Source organism: Cynara cardunculus, assembly GCF_001531365.2.
Source record: "Cynara cardunculus var. scolymus isolate 2C chromosome LG 11, CcrdV1, whole genome shotgun sequence".
Lineage (NCBI taxonomy): Eukaryota > Viridiplantae > Streptophyta > Magnoliopsida > Asterales > Asteraceae > Cynara > Cynara cardunculus.
The window spans coordinates 16,386,640-16,395,714 of NC_037538.1; positions in this window are offsets into that span (position 1 = coordinate 16,386,640).

Sequence of the window (9,075 nt, forward strand, 5' to 3'; positions counted from 1 at the left end):
CATACGTGAATATCATATTGATAATATCAAGTCATCATAATCTTTTTCATCCACATCCTCTTTCATATCATGCATATACTTAAACATCATGTACATCAATACAATCAAGTCATCATCATATGCATATAAACACATCATGAAAATATCATGGATAAAATACTTTTGTAATAATCATGTATATATCCCATAAAAATCGCATAATGTACTCACCTTGAATTGTTAATGTTCGATAGGTCGTTCTCTCAAAAACGACAACCTACATGATAATTTATATCATTCCTAAACATCTTAAATAATCGTAATTAAATTGATTACTATTCCTTAACAATCTTAACCACGACTTTTCTTAACATTTTTCTATTGATCAACCCCGGATACCATCATGTCTCATGTTGCGCTCAAATATTTTCTTGAAATATTATTAATAATGTGACGTCGTTAAAACATTAATTGTTGCTCGTACATTTTATAAAACTTCACATTTTCTTGACTAATAAATATTTTACCAAAATAATTAAAATAATAGCTTGCAAGGTAAATAATGTCTTGTGACGAAAACGTCTCATTTAAGATTTGCAAGTAAATAAAGGTGACAACATGTCACACACATATAAATAACGGTTGTTCCATAACTTTAAAGTTCAACGTAATTAATACTCGAAATAATGTTTAGAATACCAATTTTCCAAGTCTAGGGGCATTTTGGTAAATCTTAAGAAGCCGAATACCGAAGGTATAGGTTTAACCAATTCCCTAATACATAGGTCGTTTCAGTAAATTTACAAGGCAAATACGTAAAGTATCGCTAAAATACCGATTTCCATATTGTAGGGTCATTTTTGTAATTTCTATAAGAATTTTATTCAAAATAGAACTTAGATACCAATCCCAAGACATAGGGTTATCTCGGTAATTTTATAAAGCAAATACGTAAAGTATCGCTAAAATACCGATTTTCCATTTATAAGGTCATTTTGGTATTTAACGAGATAAATAATTGAAATGAAGTCAAAGTTTGCATTTTACAAAATATAAACAAACTTARTAAAAGTTTCATAAAATTTATATAGAGAAATTTAATTCCTAAAACTGTAGGTGTAAAAGTGAAACTCAGATGTATACTGCATATTAAAGATATGAACGCAAATAAAACAACAAATCATGTATGTAGCTTATTGGTTAACCGCTTGGAACATTGAGGCTGTGGTCGCGGGTTCGAATCCCCCCTACATCGCCTTCATTCCCATTTTTAAAAGGGGGTAACCGGACGCGGGTCTTGGGTCTGGTCGACCCGGTCCGTGACCCAGCCCAAGACAGCAACAGAAAACAGCAGGTCGGCCCAGCCCAAAACATCAACGAAAACAGCAGCCATGGCTGCTCGTTTTCGAGCTTCAAAATTGCTCGTTTCTTGACCATTTTTTTCATTCTTTTTGCGGCAAACTTTTGGTAATATTTTTACCAACACTTTGACATAAAGAACACGAATTTTCATCAAGAAATGAGTCTCATTTACTCATTTAAAGTTTGATTTTAAAACTAAAATTTAACAACTTAAAAACATAAAAATCGAACAACGAAAATACAAATATGAGACATGAGGCTACTGGGGTTTGATAGAGTACTTAAAAACGAAGTCATAAACATAAAAATCAAGAGATTTGGTTAAGAATCTCACACAAAATCGGTGAAAAACTGAGATTTTCGATTCCGAACTTCAAACTCAGATTTCTCTCTAAAAACTCAACGATTTTTCGAGCTATTTGAACCAAAACGTTCCTAAGCCAGAGCTCTACAATTTATATGCTAAGAGTTTTGGCTTATTAGTTGAAGAAATTTGATAAATCGCGAGTTTTAGGCTGATGGGTCGTTTTCTCAAACAGTTATGTACTTTTGGCAAAACAGGTCCCTTCTCTTTGAAAAAGATGACATTCGACCCCCTCAAGTTTCTGACATTTACCATTAGACCCCTCCTGACGTAATATCTTACATTTTTGGTCCAATAATTAAAAGAAAACAATTCTATTTTATTTTCATTTTTGTCTTTCTTTTTATTATTTATTTATTTAAGATTTCTTCTTTATAACCTTTAATTAATCGTAAATATTTTACATTTCAAATAATTTTAATAAAAAATATATTTAAAGGCCCATGTAATATTATTTATATATTTAATAAAAAAAATGGGTTTTACAAGAGTTGTCACCTTCACTTACCGATCGAGTAAGACCTTCCATCTTTATCACTGCTCTTACCGGATAAGATTTTTGACCGTTACCATGTTCATCCGCTAAGGAAAATTACCCGGTAAACACTTACTGTGTAAGCGTTTAGCAAACGGCCCCTAAGTGTTCAGTAAACATCATTGCTAAAGAAGAAGTTGCATCCATTGAAAGTGCCAAAGCCCCCTACTTTCATCCAAAGCAGTGAGATTAACAAGATGAATGATACATACCCTGTTAGAACCTTTGTTATGGTACCAGATTTATCATAAACTAGTGTGAATGTTTACGTGCACTAAAATGACTAAAACGTGTATATGTATATATGTTCATATAGCAAATATGTATCATGTAGAGTAAGATAACATACTTGGAATCAACGGTCGAAGATGAACAGATAGAGGCTTGCTTCTTCAGTGTCCTTAAACAGAATTTCGCCCCTACTCGTGCGTAGTCCGAGCGTCCGTTTAGAGGATACAACTATCTAATTCGCGTTCTTGCACGAGAACGTGAATCTGGCGAGATTCCTATGTGTTCATGGATCGTATATGGTGGGGACAACAGGAAGAAATGAAGCAAATCTGTATATTATGTTGCTGTCAAATTCGGAGGGAAAGTGAAGACTATATATATAGTCTACGACAGTTATTGGCGGTTACGTGGTGGTTATCCAAAAACCAATTACGAACAGTTGCGACTGTCCGTAACACCGGTTCGGCCACTGTCGGTTAAGAGACCCGAGACCCCAAGAGCCCCAAGGCCCTATCTTTGACCATTATTGTATATACCAAGCACCAAGCTTGATCCATGGGTCTTGGTCCAATTTTGATAAGGCTTATGGAATTAGCCTTATAAACCTCTCCAATTTTCCCTCTCCTACTTATGTGGGTTCAATTCCCTTGGTAAAATCCCAATAATACCCCACATTTTCTATTCAAACACTAACAATATCCGACATTTTCTATTCAAACACTAACAATACCCCACATTTGAATAGAAAATAAGCAATACAAAGGATATATGGTTCTATTCCATGAAGTAAGATATAACATACATTTGAAAAGGTGTCCTTTGGACTTGAACCTTTCATAGTGAATACAAATTGGATCCACTTTGTGGGTAGTGAACAATATCTTGAACTAACCACTTTGTTTAGTGAACAATGTCTTGAACTAACCACTTTGTTTAGTAAATCTAGACAACAATGTCTTGATTCATAGTGATTTATGTGACTATAAGGCAACTCCCACAAGAGGAGGAAATAATTATTACATTTCCTTCATTGATGATTGCAGTAAGTTTTGCCATGTTTATCTTATACATACAAAAGATGAAGCATTAAGCATGTTCAAGACATATAAGGCTGAAGTTGAAAACCAACTTGAAAAGAAAATCAAAATCCTAAGGTCGGATCGTGGAGGAGAATACAAATCCAACGACTTTGCTGAATTTTGTGGAATTAATGGCGTTATACATCAAACTACCGCTCCATACACTCCCCAACAAAATGGAGTGGCTGAGCGGAAGAATAGAACATTGAAAAACATGATGAACTCAATGTTGATTACGTCCGGAGCTCCTCATCATTTATGGGGCGAGGCATGTCTTACTGCAAACATGATCCTTAATAGGATCCCCCACAAGAAAAGTGATAAAACTCCATATGAGCTTTGGAATGGAAGAAAACCATCCTACAAAAGGATGAAAGTGTGGGGTTGCCTTGCCAAGGTTCAAGTTCCTTTGCCAAAAAGGACTAAGCTTGGACCTAAAACGATTGATTGTGTATATATTGGGCCATCATTTAATAGTGCTGCATATAGGTTTTTAGTCTTCAAATCTAGTGTAGTTGACATAAGTAACAACACTGTCATTAAATCTGCTGAAGCAGAGTTCTTTGAAACGATCTTCCCGTATAAGGAAAAGGAGGGCACTGCCTCTAATCTTGGTAAACGACCAGTTGATGATACTCCCTCTCACGTTGATACAAACAAGAGAGATCACTCAACGACCATTGGAACCTCTAAGGTTCAAGAAGATTTAGAACCAAGGAGGAGCAAAAAGGGGAAGAGTCGTCAAAAACTTTGGACTGGATTTTATGGCCTTTAATGTTGAAGGAGAACCTCTCTCCTATAGGGCCGCCATGGAATCTTCTGAGGCACCTTACTGGGAAGAGGCCATCCAAGGTGAAATCGATTCCATTGTGCAAAATAACACATGGAAATTGGTCGATTTACCTCCAGGTCATAAGGTCATTGGCCATAAATGGATCTTCAAAAGAAAGTTGAGACCCGATGGCACTATAGAGAAATACAAAGCTCGACTAGTCGCCAAAGGTTATCGACAATAGGAAGGTCAAGACTTCTTCGATACATACTCACCCGTTACAAGAATAACGTCTATAAGGACATTGGTAGCAAAAACGGCTATTCATAACTTGGAAATACACCCAATGGATGTGAAAACCGCTTTCTTGAACGGTGAAATCGAAGAAGAGATATATATGCATCAACCAGAAGGTTTTGTTGTAAAAGGCCAAGAGAAAAAAGTTTGTAAGTTAATTAAGTCTCTATATGGACTTAAACAAGCGCCAAAGCAGTGGCATGAGAAATTTGATAACACCATGTTGTCAAATGGATTTCACATAAATGAATGTGATAAATGTGTATATGTGAAACAATACAAAAGTGCCTATGTCATCATATGCTTATATGTGGATGATATGCTTATTATGGGATCAAACTTGGATATAATAAACCAAACCAAGAAGATGTTGCATTCTGCATTTGACATGAAGGATATGGGAATAACATATATAATCCTTGGTATAAAGATTCAAAGAAATCCACATGGTTACATTCTTAGCCAATCTCACTATATTGAGAAGGTGCTTCGAAAGTTTGGTCATTGTGATGACAAACCGGTTATCACACCGTTTGATCCTTCAAGCCAATTAAAGAAGAATCTCGGAGATAGTGTGGCTCAGTTGGAATATACTCAAGTTCTTGGAAGTTTGATGTATATCATGAACTGCACACGACCGGATATAGCATATAGTGTGAGTAGACTTAGTCGGTACTCACATAACCCAGGAAAAGACCATTGGTATGCACTAGTAAGGGTGCTTCGATACTTGAAATACACAATGAGTTATGGGTTACACTATACGAAATATCCTCCCGATATAGAAGTGTATTGTGATGCTAATTGGATTTCCAACAATTCCGAAAGTAAATCCACAAGTGGATATGTGTTCACACTTGGTGGTGCAGCGATATCATGGAAATCGTCTAAACAAACCGTGAATACCAGATCAACTATGGAAGCCGAATTTGTCACTTTAGACAAAGCCGCTGAAGAAGCTGAATGGCTTAAAAGCTTCCTTGAATGTATTCCGTTGTGGCCTAAACCGGTGACTGCAATTAGTATCCATTGTGATAGTATGGCCGCTCTCACTAGAGCGAAGAATAAGATATACAATGGAAAGTCCCGACACATACGAAGGTGCCACAACACGATAAAGGACTTGCTGAAAAATGAAATCATTTCCATCGACTATGTAAAGTCAAAGAAGAATATTGCCGATCCTTTGACAAAAGGCCTAAGTAGAAAGCAAGTATCCTACACATCGAGGAGAATGGGCTTAAAGCCAACACAATGAGACCTCCTCAGCAGCAACCTAACCTAGCAGAATTGGAGATCCCATGGTCTAGGTTCAATAGGAAAACAAGTCAGGGACAACTCAAGTGATAATCATACAAAGGTATGCCTATTCCTATGATGTTTCCTTTGTATTTTACGTTGATGATATAGGGTTGAATATCATATTCTTAATAATGTTGATAGTTATTTTAGTAGAATACTACGGAATATTCTAGATCGGCATTACCTATGTGAGACTGATGTGGGGTCGCATCCTTGAAGACGTATACGACTACGTCTTCTAAAACTCTCATGAAGATAGGATATGTTCACGACCGAAATGAACACAATGGTAAGAATTAAATTATGTATAGATATAACATGTGTGATGTTTTTTTTTTACTATAAAAAGTGGCTAGTTCAAGACCTTGTTCACTATCCATGAAGTAGATCTGATAGGCATTCACTAGGAATTCAAGTCCAAAAGACACCTTTTCTGATGCATGTTATAACTATCTTGGTGATGGAACACTAAGTCCCAATAAATATTGCTTATTTTCTATTCAAATGTAGGGTATTATTGGGGTTTGAATAGAAAATGTGGGGTATTGTTGGAACTTAGTATAGTGTAGGAGAAGTTGTCCCACATAGGAACCCCAATCCTTGAGCATTAAATGAATCATTTAATTGCTTGGGCTTGGTGTGTGTTGTTGTTGGTGGGCTCTTGAGGTCTCGTGGTTGATAGACGGAGATGGCTATGCTCGATAACACTGGTTCGCACGACGGTTATTGGAGGTTACGGGCGGTTACCGGTGGTTACAGGCGGTTACCGGCGGTTACGTGCGGTTACCGGCGGTTACTGTTGGTTATTGGCGGTTAACAAGAAGGGTATAAAAACCCTTCACTGCCTACGTTTTCAGTATTCTCTCATTCGACCAACAGACACGAAAAACGAACTTCTTGTTTCTCTCTTGTTCTTCTTCCACACGAATCCATCACCGACCATACTCTTAATTCGATAGATTCATGTTCATACTTGAATATATTATTGTATCCTCAAGACAACACCGATTCACCGGTGCAATTTTTGTCTTAGAACACTGCGTTTAACGCGGGCCTCAATCGGATTTCTGGAACAGTCAGTGGAATCACGACTATGACAGCAAGTAAGGTCTACGATTACTACTTATTTTGTTTTCCGTGTGAAGATATTACTCGAATATTGCAGTTTCCTATTTTGTTCAATATATACACATGTTAATACATTATATGGTTGATCTTTCCTAACATACCCAACACAAACCAGATGTTAGAAGCAAAGCAGTAAGAGGACAAACTCACAACAAGACTAGTTTGATCACAAAACATGATCAACCAGGATTGTAAAAAGGGTACACATCACCTACGTAGTCACGGTGCACGTCATGTGTGGATGGAAAGAGCAAAACGACAAATACGAAATATATTTTCGTGTAATCTTGAAGCTGGAAAATGTTTCATGTATAAAGTTGAGGACAAACTCTCCATGAAGTATTAACTTCACTTTAAACCTTTTTTACTCGTATTAGTTTACATTGCACCTAGACTTGTCGTTTTGGTAGCATACCAGTTATAATTACCAACATGTAGGTCTTAATTGCCCATAAACTATGAAAAATGTCGATAAGAGGTAAATTTTTGGTATAGAAAGGTCAATACCAACAATCAAGAGCCTCAAAATGGAAAACATAGAACAAAGACCCAAATCAACCTTAAAGGGAATTTAAGCATTTGAGACATGAGAAACAAGTGAGAAGCACATAATTTCTGGAGGATTTCGTTCATTTTAACCCTTGAAACACAAGTTTAAGCATGAAAGAGCGAAAGATGCAAATCGGTACCTCAATAAACTGATAAAAGTTGAATGATGGAAGATGAATTTGGTGGCTACTTAGTAGTTTCCCTTAACACTGAACCAAGCTTCATCGCAATGGTTATGAATGACGAGAGACGACGGCTAGCAGCAGAGTAGCGTTCATTTTCAATTTCGATTTCGCGGAGTATCCATTTGGGGAACGTCCAGTGCCAAAGTCACTGAATGGGTAAGGATCCTTGGGGAAGAGGATCAAGTTGTCCCTTGCGAACAGCTTTTCGGGACATTGGATTCTCACCAATGTTTGAGGAGGCTTTTGGGATGGGGCTATAACAGATTTAATGCTCAATCGGACAAATAGGATTTTGAATCTCTCAGTAACTTAGATTTTCAAAATCGGTCACAAATTCAACTTTTTAAAATGAGTCCATGAATTTAATACGATACTAAAAATTCAACTTTTTATTGTTTTTTGTTTTCTATTCTCTATCTTTTTTTAATCCATTAAATTGTTATAAAATAGGAAGAATCGAAAGGAAAAAACATATCAAAAAGAGGGAGATCGATGGTGGAGACTAATGACGACAATGGATGGTAAATAGAATAGACAACGTGGGGCGACGAGAAGTGGCAAGGAGAAGTGATGTCATTGTATGCGAGTGGTTTGAATGGCGTAACGTTTTTACTATATTTGTTTCACAATGTGTTCCACATGATTTTTTTCGATCTAAGGCTAGCATTTAATATATTGATGAACATACATTTGTTTCACAATTTGTTTGTTTCATATGAATTAGGTTCACAAAGTGAAATTTTACGTGTAACTTTTGGTTCACAAACAAGTTAAAAAGATTTACCTTGTGAAAAAAATACATATGATACAAACACAATGTGAAACAAATACATATGATACAAATATATTGTGAAACTAATATATGTTAATCAATATTCTAAATCCTAGTCTTAGATTAAAAAAAAGGTCATATGAAATAACACATGATATAATAATTCTTAAGGTTATTACAATTTCATGGGTTCTCAAAATTATGTCACCCTATACACACACTACATAAGCATGTATAAATGTATGTATATAATATACATATACATCATGCATACATATGTATGTATACATGTTCATACATACATACATACATACATACATATATACGTTATTAGGAACATGTACATGGATGTATTGTGTTATATACTATATATATATATATATATGTGTGTGTGTGTGTGTGTGTGTAGAGAGAGGGGGGGGGGGAATCACATGAGACCGGTCTGTTTTCGTAGACCACTTTTTTACACTAGAAATTTCATAGAAAAACACTGCTAAGATAACGTTTACCGTGTTTTTGC